At 52.6% G+C, this 15,181-nt stretch overlaps 1 protein-coding gene across 1 annotated transcript in view; it reads right to left on the reverse strand.

Moving 5' to 3' along the window:
* Positions 1 to 12,946, reverse strand: part of Cad88C (cadherin 88C) — a 114,254-nt gene extending 101,308 nt beyond the window's left edge. Inside the window, exon 1 of the mRNA XM_077648777.1 lies at positions 12,520 to 12,946. The gene's annotated coding sequence lies outside the window, so the exon portion shown is untranslated. The remainder of the gene's footprint in view (positions 1 to 12,519) is intronic.
* Between the last annotated feature and the right edge of the window lie 2,235 nt (positions 12,947 to 15,181).

Consider the following 15,181-nt stretch of genomic DNA (forward strand, 5'->3'; position numbering starts at 1 on the left):
AAAAACGCAGTCTCGCACATACTTCTCACGTCGAGAACGGCGACTCAAACTTCGCTGCCTTCATATGAATAGCTCCTGCGTGTTTGTGTTTTTTTTTTCCTCTCTCTTCCCCCGTTGCCCTCGTCCTTTTGCCGGAGCGCACCATCGGAGGCGGTTTGTGGTGGGCCCTCCGTGCTTGCGACAGCTCCGTTACAATTACCGCCTTGAGCCGGACCAGCTCGTCCGCCAGCTATCCGCTCCCCCCGAAACGCCTTGTTTGGAGCAGCGACGTGGCGGAGCAAAACACGGGTTACCGCGCTGGACGAGAGGGCCATCGGGCGCTGTTAAGTAGACGCGCTCGCGGTCAAGGCCGGCCCGCTAGCTGTGCACCTCCGAAGAGCGAGCGTCCTTACGCAACGAGCGTTGGCGGCCCGCATTCGTCGTACACGCTGCAAGACGCAAATCGAGGCAGAAACATTAGCCCGACCGCGAGGGTCGCCAGCAGGAATCGTTTGACAAGACGCTGTTGTCGCCGTTTCGCAACGTTAGCCTCGGGCAAGGCGCGTAACGTCTACTGCCGAAGCAGCGGTATCAGCGAGGTGCCGCCGCTGATTGAGCCGCTGCTTGTCGCTCTGGCTAGCGCGCGCCTGTCCGACGTCTCTCCATCCACCATTGATTGTTTCCGTTTCTTGGAGAGCGTCGAGGTGTACTGCACGCTCTCCAGCCCCCTGCCCGCGAGGTCACTCGCTGCCGGCTCTCTTCCAACTTCCATTACGGGACCCGCGCTCACCGCACGATCATCGCCGCGTTGTACGAGCGGTTATACGACGGGTACAGCGGCAACTGGGCGTGCCCCTGATGCTAGCGAGAATCTAGACGTTTACAATGAGCCTCATTGAGACTGAAATCCTACAATTACCTCGTATCAGAAGCATTTTTCGCGCCACACACACACACACACACACACACACACACACACACACACACACACACACACACACACACACACACACACACACACACACACACACACACACACACACACACACACACACACACACACACACACACACGCGCGCGCGCGCGCGCGCGCACGCAAAAAGACTAGACGACAAGTAAAAGGTATCAAGCTTCCTTCTCCAAGCTGTGTTGAACTCTCCAGGACGAACTACAGGCTGTCCGTAGATATTTACGCGGAGTCGTTTAGGCGCTGAATTCGTCGCAGATGGTCTTCCCTTTGGCGCTTCCCTTTTGAAGGACAAGACGCGGGTTAGCCTTCTTTTTTCTTTGCTCTCTCTCTCTCTCTCTCTCACGTGACAGCGGAGGTCGGACCTATAGATATACAATAAAACATTCGTCTCGGACATACCTCGGACCAGTCTCGAATTTGTCTCAAGTCGACGATAATACATGATGCATTCCGCTTTGGCGTGAATTCGGAACAGAAAAGTTGCACTGCTTTCCCGAATTATGTCGTTGTGAATGGAGCGTGTTGAGGGGACGCGTCCGCCAGTCGCGACTCCACCTTTTCGCGGCGCTTCGCCCCTGAGTTCGACGCCTAGCTCCACGACAACGCGGTCATTGTCATTCGTGTCGTGCACCTTGCTTTGTGCGCGAATGCAAACGTAAAGTACTGGTTGCTTGCCGCGTAAGTGAAACGCGAATGAGCACAGAGCCCAACGAAGCGCACAACTGACTCCTTACGGATAACTGTGGTTCGTGGAAGAGCACCGGCCCATAGTAACTTCGAAAATGGCAGCGTCAAAGCTCACTTGAAGAGTCGAAGGCAACGTCACATTGTGACTCTCAGTGATCAATCGTGGACAGGAGAGAAAGTTTAGAGCGAATGATGTGTAACCAACCACGTACATGAGATATATAGGTAGCATCAAACTGTTAAAAAAAAAAGGGGGGGGGGGGGGGCGGGGAGGGCAGTGCGTCACTAGCACGGTTCTTAGAAACGACTGCTGTAAATCGGAGTGTATATCAGAGTGTTTAAGAAACCCGAGCAAAAATTTCAAGACCACACTCGACCTCTACGCTGCTTCCTCAATGTTTAGCAGACCTCGACCTCTGTTCTACGCTAGCGAATAAGAAGTCAACCTAGCGTACTGAAGAAATTTTTTTTGGCATGTGGAACATGAAGCAGCACCGGCCGATCTAATGAACTCAAAGGCTCCGAAAACTTCTATTCTGAGAGGCATTCAAAGGTTTTTTGCTCCATCTGTGCCTCGCCCCACCCCCTACCCGCGTTGCCGCCGCCCCCCCCCCCCCCCCCCCCTCCTTTTTCCTTCGCTCTCAGGGTCGTGTGCCGGCACAGCGAGTCGTGAACTTCGGGCTAAGTTATGTCACGACTTTTAGTGGCGCCCCCTTCATGCTTTTTTTTTTCCTTCACTCCCTGGTGCCGCCCTCGCCTACGTAATCAGCGAATTTCGCCCAAACCACAGGCAAGCGCTCTCCCCGGCAGAAAAAAAAAAAAGAAACGTCAGGCGCAACTTGAGAGCTGGACTGAAATGGTTCCCTCCCCAGCTCACAGACTGCCGAGGTGTTTTTTCCACGGCACCCCGAGCAGGCAGGCCGAAGGCCCACCGGGGAGGGGCAGCTGACCCAAGGTGCGCGCCCTTCCGTCCGAAGGGGGCAGCGCGCAGGGCGGCAGCTGCCCGTCGTGTCTCGCGGCGGGGGAGCAGCCCCTCGCGCTATGCGGCGCCGCTGAATGAAGAATCGACCTCCCCGCCGCACGGCGGGCGCGCGTGGTGCGCGACGAGGAGAGGTCGCGCAGAAGCACGGTAATTATTCCGCCGTGCACCCCGCAGCCGCTGCAGCACCGAGCTCCTCACGACGCCGCTTTCGCCCACTGCATGCGCGGCTCGGGTCGCCATACTTGGGCGCCGCGCGGCGCGGACCCAAGTCATGTTCGACCTGACGGCGGGCAGAGCCGCCCGGAGTGCTTTCGGGCAACTCGGTTAGGAGTGCGTGTCCTTCGAGCGTGACGCTGTCCTGGTATGCACGCGTATTGAAGGGCCTGACTGCTTGCTAGGGAGCGCAAACTTGAAAATACACGAGTCTGTCGCGTATACACTGACGGCTGCTGTGCAAGCGCGGGCAATGCGGCTGGAGTAGTCGGATGTAGCGCGCGATTTGGCGTAGGAAAGCAAGCTTACTGGCTTTAATTATATATTTTCTTCTTTCTTTATTTGTGAAGGGCGAGTTGGGTGAAATAAACACGATTCCAAAAACATGACGTTTGTTCTCTCCTGGGAACATAGAGACAGAAAAAAGAATAGGAACAATGTCACAAGCATAACAAAAGAGGAAATATGCAGTACGAAAAATTAGCTACGGTTTAAACTTTGGTTAACCCTGGTGAGAAGCGAACGCTTCCTCTGCATGGCTACGTTCACAAACACCACACACACTGCCGAACGGATTGTCTGTAAAGCGTCGATGAAACTCCCGATGCCCGACTGAGCAGTTGCCACCTTCCACGGTGGAGAGATTGTGATGACGTCAGTAGGTCACATGACCTTCCACGTGACACCTGTCAAGTGACTGCACTGACACTGCCCTCTTGAAAACCTAGCGTAGTGAAGCTTTCGCTTCATAAAACGCACGGACGACAGAAGAAAGACAAGCACTGCCTGCGCTGTTTGCGCTGCATATTTCCTTTTCTGTGATGAACCAACAGGCTCAAATAATAATAATAATAATTGGTTTTTGGGGAAAGGAAATGGCGCAGTATCTGTCTCATATATCGTTGGACACCTGAACCGCGCCGTAAGGGAAGGGATAAAGGAGGGAGTGAAAGAAGAAAGGAATAAATAGGTGCCGTAGTGGAGGGCTCCGGAATAATTTCGATCACCTGGGGATCTTTAACGTGCACTGACATCGCACAGCACACGGGCGCTTAGCGTTTTTCCTCCATAGAAACGCAGCCTCCGCGGTCGGGTTCGAACCCGGGAACTCCGGATCAGTAGTCGAGCGCCCTAACCACTGAGCCACCGCGGCGGGTCTCAAATGACCACCCTTCATCAGTTCGCTTACAAGCATAAGTTCAAGTGCTGCACTCGAATAAGGCAAGTGACACGTATCTACCTACTGATGACATCCTTAGGACTTCAACACTGTCAACTACGGAATGAAAACTTGTCTGACGAACAGTGCCACATACTTCTATAGTTCAGCCGATTATGGGTTGACCCGCGCACGAAATAACAATGTTTTCAGATACTTATTCCATCAATACTTGTTCCCGTCACACCCATCGCACGCTTAGCAACACTACAACCTTAAGTGAGCCTCAAAGCAAAACTGAAAACAACATTTTCACCACAACGAGTCTCGGAATGCTTGCTGGACAACTCCAGGGCGGCTGACCCGCACAGATCCGAGCCTGAAAACCGTACGCGCGCGTATCGGCGCCGTAGACCCGTCTTCTGTTGGCGCTGACGCGGCGAATCCTTTGTACGCCCGCGAAGACCGCGAAGCTCTGAATGCACACACGACCTTCCCGAGCGTCGGTGCCACGCCCACGTGCCTTGGGAGGCCCGCACCGCTGCACGGGGAGCGGACGAGAGGAGAAGCGGCGACGAGCTCGCGTGCTCCGCAACTTGACGGCCCCTGGAACGAAATGGTCTCGGGGCGGGCTGTCCACGCCGGGCGACTGACCGGCAAGGCCAGGTTTGGGGCTGCCCGACTTGATTCGGCCGCCGTGGCTCTCCTCGCCTCTTCCGGGTCGTCCCGCCGCCACCAGCAACCACCACGCGCGGCGCGCCCGTCCGCACCGCGATTGCACCTCCCAGGTCCGCCGCCGGCAGTTCCAGTAGCACCCCGTGTGCATCTCGCCTAGCGGCACGGCTGGCGTGCGATGCGCCCACCTCAAGCTCTGCGAACGCTGTTTGGACACGCACTGCGATTCAGCTGCTCGCCAACCAACATGCCCCGCCGTTCGGAAAACATCGATTTGCGTTTACAGCGCGATGACTCTGAAAAGGGGCAGGGCGCACTGTTTGCCTGCGACGCAGTCGAGGCGAAGGGTTTTTGGGGTGAAAGGTTGAGTGGGGTCAGAACCACTCTTTACCTTCTCCCCATCACCTTCACCCCGATCCCTGCCAGTTCTATGCCCTTCCCTTGAAGCGCACCTCGGCTATTGGTAGGACACTTTCTCTTTTGGTCGGTCACCTATCAGCTTACAAAGGTTCGTTCGATTATATGCGAACAAAACTCGCACCGCGGGCAAAGAAGTCGGTCACGCGGACCCTCGCGCAAGTCTCGTAAGGTTCGTTCTCGCGCGAGACCGTCCGCGCTTGCCGAGGGACACTGCATATACCCCTTGGACGTGCGGCGCGCCCATCTGCCGGCGGCCCCCGCGAGACCCAGAACTGTCAGGACGACTTCGCCATCGGGCCAAACCAGTAGTGCACGGCTGTCACGAGGACGTGACATGTGTGCGCCTCGACTCCCGGCGACGCGGTCGCACGCGCGTGCCGCTTGAACGGAGGCAGATGCGGCGCTTTCCCACCGCTCCGTCGCTCCTGGTTCTGCGCTGCGGTGCCTGCCTACCCACGCAGCGGAGTCCGTGTAACGCAGCGCACCGGTGCTTTCTCACCTGTTCGAGCGTAACCTCTATTCCCAACAGGCACACGCGCACACGGCGCACGGATCGGAAGAGCTTGCGATCGGTCTCCACCGTATGCTGCTGCTGTGCACGCCCTTACAAAAATTTCTTTAGACAGTCTATAGACTGTCTATTGATTTCTGTCTATGAAGTCTAAAGACTCGCTATAGACAGACCCTAGAGAACAGTCTATAGGCAATACAAATTCTATAGAAAGTTTATAGACAATCTATAGATTTATGGCCATACACTTTTAGTAGACTTTTGTCTATAGACAGTCTATAGACTATGAGTAGACAAAAAGAAATATCTATAGGAGGGCAATACAGTCTATAAGAAGTCTATAGACTGTCTATAGACCATTTTTGTAAGGGCGGGCGGCCCCGTACAGACTATCGTCACGCCAAAACAGTAACGGAAGCATCGGGCTTAATCTTCCCTACAGTATCAGTTCACCATAAGTGCTGCATGGAGTTACTGCAAGGTCGTGCGGGGGCTCCGACGCTCCGTGTGCGCTCTACGGCACTTAATTGAGACCATAACCATTTCAGCGCCGTTTCGCCAGAATCGTCCTACCAGGAGAGGATAGTGGCTGCAGAGTAAGAAGCAGACGGTCACCTTCACTATCGGGCACACCCCTAAAGAGTTGTCCGCAAACCAATGCAGTGGCACTGGCAGCCTGAAGGAGCTAAGTCGTCGAGGCTTCTCCTGTCATTCGGTTAGCTTTAAAGGCAACGTTCACAACGTCTGCGCAGAGAGCGCTGAATATGTACAGCCACTGCTTCCATTCGCGCGCTGAGCATGGGTGACCCTCCCGATATACGTTTCGTCTCCACAATCCCGCTCAGCCCCGGCGAAGCTGATGGAACGAAGAAAACAAGCCTGATGGCAGGTACGTGACATAAGGCTGTCTTGTGTTCGCGTATAACCAAACTTGACTTATTTCGGTTCTTGCCATATTGGTATACAATAGACCCCACAGCAGATGTAACGAACTTTGGCTTATTACGAACGAGTGCGGTACTGCCGTCAAAATATGGATTAGGGTAATGGCAGCTCGTCTCAGATACAACGAAAGACTTTGGATGCACCATTGGGTTATAGCGAACGAGAAGGCGCCATAAACTCCCCCGAAGTTGAAGGGGTCGTGCTTCCAGCAAGCGCGGAGATTGGAGAGTGTCTCCCAGTGCTCGCGACACTGGCCCGGAACAAAACATGTCGACCTAGAAATACAATAAAAAGTCGCCACTGAAACAGTAAGTAACCGCCAGCCACGCGTGCGACGATGGCCTACGAGGGAAATCATTGCCTGCGTGTTCGCCGGGTGGTAAAGGCATCCCAAGCGGATAAAGAAGCGCGGTGGGCGCGAGGCGGGCATCGTCGAAAGTGAAGTCAGGCGAAGCTACTGGCTATGGTCGTGGATCGACTAACAGCAGCGATGTGGAAACTTTGGATGCCTTGCCAGCTGGCTATGCTGGTCACGCGGTACGCGTAGTCTGCCCAGTCGGCTACATTTATCGCACTACTACCACGCGCAGCCAACGTCACCTGTGCAGCAAATATATTCTTTGCAGCGAGCGCTGCGTCACTGCATAGGCCTCCGAACGAAAACGCACGTTATCAGACGCACGTAGATTTGTGGCAACGCGTCGTTGATGCATAGCTGGCCACATGTTTCTTCGGAAGACTATACTTTCCTGCGGACCACAAAATCACAGAGCCGCGTGCTCTGACCAAGCTGTTTAACGACAAGTACGAGCGCTTATCTACCGCTAGGAATCTGAATGATGTAGCCGACCAGCTGCCGTGGACGCTTCAACCACGACTAGTTGTATCCCATCCCTATAGTTGATTGTTGGAAGCAAGGGTCTCAGCGAGGAAAACATGGCCGCCCTGGAGAGCCTGGAAAGAGCCTCAGTAGCGCAACTGCTTTGAACCAGTAGACGCGCATAACGCAGCTTTTTACAAGAATAAATGTCACTTCTAGCGGACTTGATATTTTCGGCAGCTATACGGACAGTTCACTTACTACAAACATGGGGGTATAACGAATGGAATCCGCATGACCGTCAGGTTCATTATAAGTGGGTTCGACTGTATATGTACACGAGGCCGTTCATGGTGCGTTGCTTCTTTGACGAGCGGCCCACGCATCGATGACGAGTCGGAAAAGGCGCGAGACGAAGGGGCGAAGTGGCGCATCTTCGGCCCCCTCTTCGGCTTGTGCACCACTGCACGCAAGAGCGCGGCGGCGAGCTGGGAATTTCACACGCGGATGGTCAGGCCGCGCGCAAGGCCGCCCAGCTCGGTGTAGGCGCCCGATGCGATCGGGCCGCGCTGGACGCGCATAATTGGTCGCCTCCCGTCTGGACACCGTGCTGCGAAGGGGCCGATAAATCACCTCGACTGCGTTCGGTCGGCCCTTGGTGCGGGTGCGCCAAAAAGAACCCATCGCAGCAGACTGGTTCTCCTCCGTGCTGCGCCTCGCCTTCTCTATACTCTCCCTCCGTCGCCGCTTCTCGCGGTTATTATTCCCACGCTTCTCCCTGGAAAAAGAAACGTCCTCCGCTCGGGGTGGCGCCTCATCGAGAATGTATGGCAGTAATCTGACCTTAAACAAATCTTCGGTGGCGGCCGACGCCCAGCCCCCTTTCGAGCACACGGTATGTGCACCTCGTTTGAGAACCGATGGAGTCGAGATTCTCTCTGTCACCGGCTGTGAACCGGCTGCTGAACGCTGGACCACATCAACACGGCATGCACGCGCGACGAAAGAATGTGGTTTGTACTCCCGCGGCTTAAAGGGCAACTCTGGGCTTCTGTCGAACATTTTGAGTCGATAGCCATATCCCATTCCTTAGAGTCCCCTCTCTAAGCCGCAACAAACCGCTCTATTTTTTATAATACCGAGCGTGGCTATTTTAAAACAGCGAGAACAGCAAACCGAGACAGAAACTGAGTCCATGGTCAGGAATGAAAAAGCTTTTCGTGACGCACGATGACGTCACAAACATTACCAGAAAACACTCGTACGCGGGTTGAATGGCTGCAGTACAGACTGAATACGATGACTTCGTTCATAAAATGCCAAAGACGACCCAATACAAGCCTCAAAATTTTTTAACATGCGGGTAATGTTCCTGACGCCGCAAATATAGTGTTGCCAGCGGGGAAATCATCTGAACTGTGGAAACAGCAAGCTTTAAAATCGAGTTGCGCTGGAATGAAATGTCGCATGGCTGCCAAACTTAGTCGAAGTAATCAGGAGCGAAGGGAAAACCTGCAGCACAAGTTTCATTACAATGTGCGAACCTCGAAAAAAAACGCCGGAGCTGCCCTTAAAAGGGAGCTGAGTCGCCGGCTTGAGGCGTGCGATATTGAACGCTTGAGTACGCAAGTATGTAGAAGAAAAAACGCCCTTTCGTCCACACTTCCAAGCTTATGCACGTGGCAGAGACTATCATCAGAGCTGTCTTGTTTCTTTTAACGCAGAACGACCACGCAACTTGGTGATCAGCTATGCGCACGTCATTTAGGAGTAAATTCATAAAAAAAACCTTAGCTGAATTCCGACGTCAGCAGACCGCACATTATTCAGTACAGCCAAGAAGTACAGCCAAGTACAGCAAGAAGTCTCGAACCTAGATGCTGTGGAAGAAGATGGCTGTTGACACTGTAGATTGCAAATGCGCGGGAGAAAGGCTGCTTACAGACCGGCACTGGCGTCGCTATTTGCTGGCTTTGATGGTCAGAAAATATTGCATTAGTCGGTAAACATGCTAGCTTGGCTGATAAAGCACGGTAGTTAGCTCGAGTATGGCACGGCAGTTGTTATCGGCACACATTTAACGCGTTAACACATCACGAATTACGAGGGCTCTTAATCAGGAAATTCTGATTTTCAGAAGGAACCGAGAAAAGTTAGGAGAACAACAGTTCTGCACACGAACGCGACAGTAGCGGTGACCAATTCAGTGGTCCAGGAGCTCAGCTATTTACGAAGTTCGTGGGAGGTTTACTACAGCAACTGCAACTTTGCAAAAACAATATATGTAAAGGTGGTAATAAGTAAAGCATCACTAAAAACCTACTGTGATCACATTTAGCACGCCTTAAACGTACAGGTTATCTAGAATAAAACAGCGATAGGTCCCCACAATGACCCCTCTTGTAACTCGGGTATTTGCAAGTATGAAATACCCCTCAACATAATTATGTACGTCAAGCGTAAAATAAAGAGACGAATATTGGCGTAACCACCATTGTTGTGATCTAATCAAGCCACAACTGTGACAGCGCCCCAGCGAATATGAAACGCATACTTAGTCATTCTACAGGGCCGAAATTACGTCCACTCTGATCATAGTCTGAAACGCAACTCCAGGGCGCATACAATCTTCAGCCTCCTGAACACGTGATTCGAAAACTAGGGTGACTTTGTCCACTTTGACCTCATACTCCATATCCGATCGAGGACAAATAATATCCATTCAGAGAAAATGTATAGCGTTAAGAAGTGCTCGTACACATCTCTAAATATACGTTTACGCGGTCGAACGTACGCAGATACGCCGCTGGCTGTTTTTAAAGCGTTACTTCATGCATTTATTTTTAGTACTGCAGGCCCCTTTACGAGGCCCTAGGAGGCGGCGTATCTTGTTAACATTGCCCAGTTTTGCTGAAGCGAGCTGCTCATGTGTGAAAACACGCACTCCAATCATCCCTGTAAATGTAAATGACAGAGTTATACATTTATGGTTTGGTTGGTTTATGGGGGTTTAATGTCCCAAAGCGACTCAGGCTATGAGAGACGCCGTAGTGAAGGGCTCCGGAAATTTCGACCACCTGGGGTTCTTTTACGTGCACTGACATCACACAGCACACGGGCCTCTAGAATTTCGCCTCCATCGAAATTCGACCGCCGCGGCCGGGATCGAACCCGCGTCTTTCGGACCAGAAGCCGAGCGCCATAACCACTCATCCACCGCGGCGGCAGTTATACATTTATGTACGTCACGAATATGGACTACAATATATGAGAAGTGAAAGTCTTGAAGAGTTTCAATCCCCATCTCGGAGCGTGAATCTGTTTGACAACGTTCATGGAAGAACTGTTTTCGTGCCGGCTGTGATGTGCCTGACTCACATGTACAAAAGCACGCAGGGTTCGAGGCACCCAACGCATTCGCAAGGCACCGTGCTTCCTTAGCTTGGAAACCAACCGCTGCATAGAAACGACGAGCTTCCCTGAGCGAGGCTTAAATTTCACTTGCTTCACCGACTGAGCGTGTTGTGCAGTGGAACTATCTCGCTACGGTGATAATCGTCTATATATCCCGCATAAATGCGTTGCCTTCAAAGAGAGATAAAAAGAAAACAAGACTTCGAAAGTGTTGGGAGACGATAGATATGGAGCTTGCATTAGCCTGAACACGAAGGAGTAGACCGGGCTGGGTACAGGGGGGTCCACATATGTTGTTTATTTACGGGGGAGGGGGGTGAAAATTTGCATAGGGGCGTATTGAGTCCGGTTCCAGAGGATTCTGCTAGTGCGCTCCATAACAGACTCTACAGACAGCACGGTCTGACACAGGCACTTAGTTTCATATCGAAATCGTATTTGCCGAGTTTTGTGAGCTCGACAGAGGGCATCAAGCGGCAGTTCCTCGAAGCAACTCCGGTTTCAGGAAAATACTATCGCAATAAAGTGGCAACTTCCTTCCCTTTTTCTTCAGTCTAAACCGAGGATTTTGCGTGAACACGCAAAAGCATCGCTCTAGACTGATGTTGCACGAAATGAGGTTTCAGCACGCGTACTCTTCGTTAGCGATCGCCACCGCGTCCCTCCACGGTCCTTGTTCTGGGTACTTACCATTCCGAAGTTTTCATATCTAACTACGTATTCTCCAGATGGGTCTGTTCGTCCGGTTAATATGAAATATCCCCATCCAGTACCTCAGAGGCTGCTGTACTCTGACCGCGATCGTAACTGCCGGGCAAATGACGCGGCGAACTAAAATTTTGCACAAGGGATTAAAATGAGTTACCCATGATTCCGTTTATACAAAATAAGGTAACTGCTTCAGCGTGGAACTGAGCGGCACGTGCATGCTCAAGATGTCACAGACGAGTCGTGCGATTGTTATACCAATGGACGCTTTATATGCTGCCTAAATGACACGTGGTACGGTTTCTTTTTCACCCGCCATCCCTTGTGCCCATCGGCGGACACAGGCGCGCGTAGAGGAGGCCGATAAACTATCCAGCGTGACTGTTCAGTGCAGTTGGCTCGCTGATCAGTTAAGGATGCAGATATAGTGCTTGGGCGAGGTCGTTGGCTGCTACCTAATCTTGAGCCCTCCAAATCAGCAACAAAAGCTTTCATCAATGCTCCAACGTCCTCCGGACGTGGAAATTTGGCGCAGCAATCGTCCCCACTGTACATACAAAAGCCGTGACAGTAGAGAGTCCCGCAGTGAGTTATTGCAGCATTAGGTACTAATTTCACTACTTCAGAGAGTCATGTCTCCCTTTTTTCCGTATGCTTACTGAGCTCCGCAGGTACCCGGCCCTGCGCTTTTGTTTTTCTGAGGACGCGAGCTGTTACGCACTGTTTGGCGGCGTGGTGCCTACTACATGGTGGGGTATAGCTCGTTCGGCGACAGAGAGAACAGCGTCGGGCAATGCCTCGTTTCCTCGAGTTGTCCAGCTCTGCCGGGGCGAACAAAAGTAAGCCCGAGCTGGTGAACGCGGTCCGGCATCACAGGAGCGGTGGGGGAAAGCGCCCCCGAGCGCATATCCGGCGCGAACCCCACGGTTGATGTCACGGGACGTTGACTTCTGTTTTTTCTTTCTTCTCTTTTGACCGCGCGCGAACACGCGCGACACAACCGCGGCGACGACCCGAAACAGCGGACAAGACTCACCGAGAACATGAGGTGCCGCATGGGCAGAGCCGGTGTGGGCGACATCTCACGACGTGGCCCCGGGGGCATCCAGAAGCGAGCAGGGGCGACGCGCTATCCACGGGCACGCATCACACGGGCGGCAAACAAGTGGGAACGAGCAGACGACGTCGCCGAAAAAGACGAGCAGACCGGCCCGCTGCAACGCTGCCACTGACAATGGCAGGCCGGTCTACGGCTGCTATCTGCGACGAGGGCCCGTCGGAGAGGAGGACCGAGAGAGAGGTCCGCAGGGGAGGAAGAGCCCGTCCGCCTCCTCTTCGCTAGTTTTTTTTGTCAGGAATTTGTTTTTATTTCGACGCCACTGCTTTGCGTAGCTTTTGCGCGTGTGGGTCCGGGACAGCGGCAGCAGCCGACCGCCGCTCCTCCCGCCGTGAACTCACCTGGTGGGAAAGGTGGTCTCGTCGGCGAGGAGGGAGACAGAACATCTGCTCTCTCGGGAGAGGAGGGAGGGCAGCGAACGCGTTTACGGAGAGGGCAGCGTGTACTCGGTCGTCGCTGATTTGGCGAGGGGTGGCCGATGTGTAGGAAAGGGTAGCCCAGGCGCTCGGGTGAAGATGGAGAGCGAGGAGACAAGGAGGGGAGTAGCCGCAACGAGTACAAGGGCCGCGGGGTTGCAGCGCCATCCTGGGAACGCCAGAAGCGAGAGAACAACAAAGTATAGTTTTGGTAACCTTGACGGGATTCGTTGCGAAAAATAGTAGCAGAACGAAGTGGACGGGCCCGAAAGTGAGAAGTCTTGGAGGCAGAAGTAGTACCGTCACCAGTGAGATTGGTTAAATTTCAGCCGCATAGAATTTCTGCGTTGACTACGACTTAAATTCGGAAATTACAACCTCTGCTGCAAAAATATTAATGTTGGTCTGACGCTTTTGAGCTCACTTCGTTCTCGCCCCAAGAATGCCTCTTGCTCAACATTTGGAGATGTTGTCGGACGTGGCCAAATATGTTTGCACACTCGGCGCCATTACTGGCTTCGGTGACATTATCTGCAATGCCCAGCCGTAAAATGCTTCGTTCACAATAATATTTTTATCTTTCAACGATCATCAAGCCGCATAAATTATTTCAGAGCTCTGCAGAGACATCTCACATTGCCTAATAGTTGAGTAGAACATATCGGTCCAGTTTGTATAATTCTTCAAACATTGTAAAGTTGCTCGAAGAGAACACACACAAGAAAGGACACGGGACAAGAGAAACAGGTCCGGTTTCCTGTGTTGTGTGTTACTTTCGCGCAACTTGACCATGCTTGAAGTCTAAGAATTGTTTCGATCTTAAATTTCTGTTGACGGTAATTGTTATTCTGTGCCTTTTGGCAGTGTGTGACCTGCGACTCTATACAAAGAGATATTTTGAGTCCTGTTCTGTACACGAGCCCACCACAAAAAAATTAACATCAGTGCACCCGTGTGCGCTTCGCCTTGCCTGGCTGGCTATCTGGTGGTTTAAAATGGCAGCACGCGACGCTCAGACTCAATACTTAAAACAGGGCCCAACGCAGGATGAAGCATGTGTTCTATTTGGACATCCAGGTAGCACCCAGACATTACAACAACGTTGCTTTTTTTATAGTCAAACGTTAAATCAATGTTCTAAATGAACTTCTTTTCTAATTTTTTTCTGAAATATTACAAATAAACTTTTGGAATAACCTTTATCTAACTTTAATTAAACATTTAACAACGTAACACAATCGTTCTATAAATGGCAAAGTAACCCCGGTGATGCGTACAGGCTCGCCAGTTGTAAAGGTAGGCAACTTTAGCAACACTTTGCAACGGCCAGCAGCAGTTGCACCAGCAGAGCAGGGGCCGACACGGGTTTATTTGGAGGACATGGGGATGCTGCCCGTTGTCTTAAATTGCCGAGCGAGCACACAGAACACTGGAGCACGCGCACACGCGTCGTCACCACGTGCCAAGGTTTCCACCTGGCGAGATAAAACATTCCCCTCTGCAGTGTGTCAACTCGAGTAAAAGTTCGGTTGTCTCAGCCGTATTCCGCGTGAAGACCTGAGAGAAGGGGTCGGTCTTGATAAAATGTCATCTGTTGCCGGTGTAAAAGAGCCAATATCGTCAGACGCCTCGGGTACCTCGGTTGGAGCTAGCCGTGGTGACGTCTGCAGAATTGGCAGGCTCGGAGACTGCGAGGTCTGGGAAGCGGAATAACGGGTCTCGCTGAGGACCGACTTCGACCTGGGAGGTCTGGCGCCGTCGCATGTCGTCGACATGCCTTCTTTGCAAAGGGCCGCCGTTGAGCATAAAGACCTCATATGATCGCTCGTCAATTCTCCTGGCGAAGTGGCTGGCAACCAGCCAGTTCAGTGAGCCGGCGAAGTTGCATGTTCCGCAGCCGGCGCGCTGGTCGGATGGAGCAAATCTAAGGCCGTCCTCAGCTGACGTCCAAACATATGCTTAGCTGGAGTTTGTTGAGTTGTCGCATGAACCATTGAGTGTTGGGTTAACAGAAACCTTGACAGACGACATGCAATTCGTCTGTTTCGGAGTTTTCGCAGCGCCACTTGAGTCTCTTGGACCATTCTTTCGGCTTGTCCATTGGTCGCGGGATGGTATGGCGTGCTTGTGACATGTCGGATGCCGTTCCACCACCAAAACTCTTT

Source organism: Amblyomma americanum, chromosome 1 (assembly GCF_052857255.1).
Source record: "Amblyomma americanum isolate KBUSLIRL-KWMA chromosome 1, ASM5285725v1, whole genome shotgun sequence".
Lineage (NCBI taxonomy): Eukaryota > Metazoa > Arthropoda > Arachnida > Ixodida > Ixodidae > Amblyomma > Amblyomma americanum.